The sequence below is a fragment of the Cupressus sempervirens genome, chromosome 6 (assembly GCF_028749045.1).
Source record: "Cupressus sempervirens isolate cs-2001-9-10 chromosome 6, ASM2874904v1, whole genome shotgun sequence".
Lineage (NCBI taxonomy): Eukaryota > Viridiplantae > Streptophyta > Pinopsida > Cupressales > Cupressaceae > Cupressus > Cupressus sempervirens.
The window spans coordinates 585640605-585643732 of NC_143123.1; the positions used below are offsets into that span (position 1 = coordinate 585640605).

At 33.2% G+C, this 3128-nt stretch overlaps 1 long non-coding RNA gene across 5 annotated transcripts; it reads right to left on the reverse strand.

The window, feature by feature from the left end:
• Nucleotides 1-302: 302 nt before the first annotated feature.
• On the reverse strand, nt 303-2795 carry LOC149553606 (uncharacterized). 5 transcript variants are annotated; one of them, XR_016353135.1, is made up of 4 exons: nt 2627-2795; nt 2016-2193; nt 701-802; nt 303-586 (listed from the first exon to the last, which is right to left on the reverse strand). It is a non-coding gene; the product is annotated as an uncharacterized LOC149553606 (long non-coding RNA). The 5 variants fall into 5 exon arrangements; XR_016353133.1 differs by having other exon boundaries at nt 2016-2201; XR_016353136.1 differs by having other exon boundaries at nt 701-820; nt 2016-2201; nt 2627-2793.
• Between the last annotated feature and the right edge of the window lie 333 nt (nt 2796-3128).

The window sequence follows — 3128 nt, forward strand, 5'->3', positions numbered from 1 at the left end:
TTAGTAGTTTTAAGATCTCAAATTTGCACTTCTAGCAGCTTATAAGAGAAGACCATTCAAAAAGTGAGTTTTCATGATGAGTTTTTTTAACTTAGATAATGGGTTGAACAGCTTAAGGCAAGATCTGTGAAATAGTTTGAATGACAGTTCAAATGTTCCAAAGATGATGGTGAATGCCAAATAGAATATACTTAGCTTTGTAAGCTGCAATTTTTTTTTAAACAAAATAAAAGACAAAATGACAATAACAATTAGCTGCCAATTGTGATGGCCCCCACCAAAAAAATCAGGAGTCAAGACAATTAAGAAAATGAGTTCAGTTTAAACCAAATGTATGAAGATATGCAAGGTACATAGTTTGCTAGAGCAAGTTTTCTTATATTTTGTAGCTACTCCAACCCATTAAATGTCACAGTGTGTTGAATTGGTGGTCCTGGTAATCATTGTCGATGTCTTTTAATGATCACCATAGAGTGGATTATAATCAATTCGAATATACACAAGCCAGTAACATTTCAGACTAAGACAAATCATAGATAAGATAGTACCGGATTTTTCCTCTTGCAATTCATATTTGGCAACTAATCTGAAAGAAAAAGAAAGCATTTTAATATTTTATGTTCTACAGTGTGAAATAAAATTGATAATTATACAATATTATGCTTTTTAAAATAATTTCCTGCAGTATTTAGTAATTCACCTTAGTGGAGATAACATCCTTCCTGGAATTTCTATCATTTCATCGTTGATTTCATTCCAGACCCTGCAGCATGTCTTCTTGATGCACCTCTGAACTCTTCTCCTATTTGGAAGAGTATCTCTGAAACATTAAAAACTTTCTTCTGGTAAACTTAAATTTACAGAAATAAATAAGTAGCATGTTTGCAAATATTAATATAATACATATATAGATAAATAATAAATACATATAATGACCCTTACAACATTTAATGAACTAATTTCTCAGATACGTTTCGCTGAATTATTGAAACAAAATTTATAAAGCAGTCTCAAATCAATTTTACAAAGGCAAAGGGACTTAAAATTCTACCACCAATTTCAAAAAAATTGCCTTCGTGTTGTATATCTTTTTTCATGTGTAGGCAGGTAAGTTAGGTTCAATAAACCTAAACGCTGTTGGTCATTCAAATTTTTCAGATAAGGGTGATCCTTTTTTAAAAAACAAGTTGTCATCAACAAAACCCATGAATTGACTCTCGGGGGTGATATAAATCCTAAATGTTCTAAAGTTCCTGCACCACCAACAAATTAGCTTTCCATGATTTTGAGGAATTACCTCAAATTGAAATGTTTTTTTTTTCTTAATTGCCGGAGAACCTCTAAAGACAAGGCATATATTGTATTTATTTTAATCCTCTAAAGTCCATGGGCTCACACGAGGGAGTTTCAACAATGTCTACACAGATTTATCGAGACTCTGATGCATCAAACGAGTATGAAAATAAAAAACAATTACACAAATATCTAAAAAACATTGTAAATAGTCATAATGTTTGTAACAAAATGAGACATGACCAATATTTGGAAGTCGGAAAAATCATAAAATACCCAAAGGGAAATAGAAAAAATCAAATTTTTTTCCAAAGAATCCCGTGAATAACTTTCTTTAACTATAGATTATGGTATAGGACACCAAATCCAAAACATACAAGCTAGTAAGGCTGAAAAAGATAAATTCGAATCAAATCAGCTCTATTTTTAATAAATAAATGCACTAAACAGCACCTGAAGATTAAACCCTATCTCATCGATAGTCATTACAAACATGGCCACAACTATGGTTCTTAAGAGTCCTAACAGCTCTCAAAATAGAAATGGTCAACAAAAAGGTTTAAATCAGTACACAGCCATACCAAAATTCAGAGTTAAGGGATTTTGCTCTGCAAGCAACACAGATTGATAGAAATCCCAAAATGCTCCCCAAAGAATGACCAACCCTTTTCAACAATGCTTCCAAAATATTAAAGAAATTGAGCTTAAGTACATAAGCTCACCAGGATTGCCTCAGAGCTTGGCCGTGTAGAGCCTCCTGTGTCCGTAACATGCAGGTTTGGCATATTGAAATGTCTCCGCCTGCTGTTTAAATGTTTTCTTTACGACGTTGTAAATGCAAAATAGAGATGTCGAGAGATCATTTGCACATCTCATTTGAAGAATTGAAACCGCGACGTCCTATTACGCTTTAACATACAAAACAAACATCCAAGGAATGTTATAGATAAAACTCTTAAATAACCTCAACAATATTCGAGATCGCAACACAGGACGAAGAATAAATTTATAAAATCAGTCAAAAAATCATAAAATACTCAAAGCTAAACAGAAAAGTTAAAGAATCGAGATATATTTCCGAAGCGTCCCATGGATAAGAAACTTTCATTAAATATAAATTATGGTGAAGGACAATAATGCAAAACATAAAAGCTAATCAAGGATGAAAAAAGATAAATTCAAATCAGTCCTATTTATATAATGTAGTCAACAGCAACTGAAGATTTAAACCGTATTTCATTGACAGTCGTAACAAATTTTGACAGAATTCAAATGTCGACCTCATGCTAAAATTTCAGATACAAAACAAATATCCTTGAAGTAATAGAATAACCTCAATAGAAACTGAGATCCGAACAGAGGACGTAGAAAAGCTTTATATTGTAGACAGAGAATTGAACCCACGACCAACGGAAAAGAAGCATTAGACCAATTCGAAAACCTTTTTTGGTCTCGAGAGAAATGACAGGACGTTTAAGCTGATTTTCGGTAATGAAGCGCGAATTTCTATAACATAATTTAAAGCTGTAGGCGGCGCAAAACGCATAAAGCAAATTTCAGCATATGATTTTATGCCACGTAGCTAAAAGTTCCTTTTGTCTAGCCGCCATGTGCATATGTACGGCTTTTCGCTATTAGGCGCTTTTCCCAAGATATTTGCAAATAAAGGATCAAATTTTTTGTCACACTTTCTAGACGAACGGTAGCGATGTACTCATCGGTCCTCGGAACCAATCCGCGACTTACATGTGGTGGCATTGGAATTTGTTTTAGAAGTAAAAGCCCTCTACTTTTAGTAAGTGATAAAGTGCACTATAAGAAAGTAGTGGTGTTTG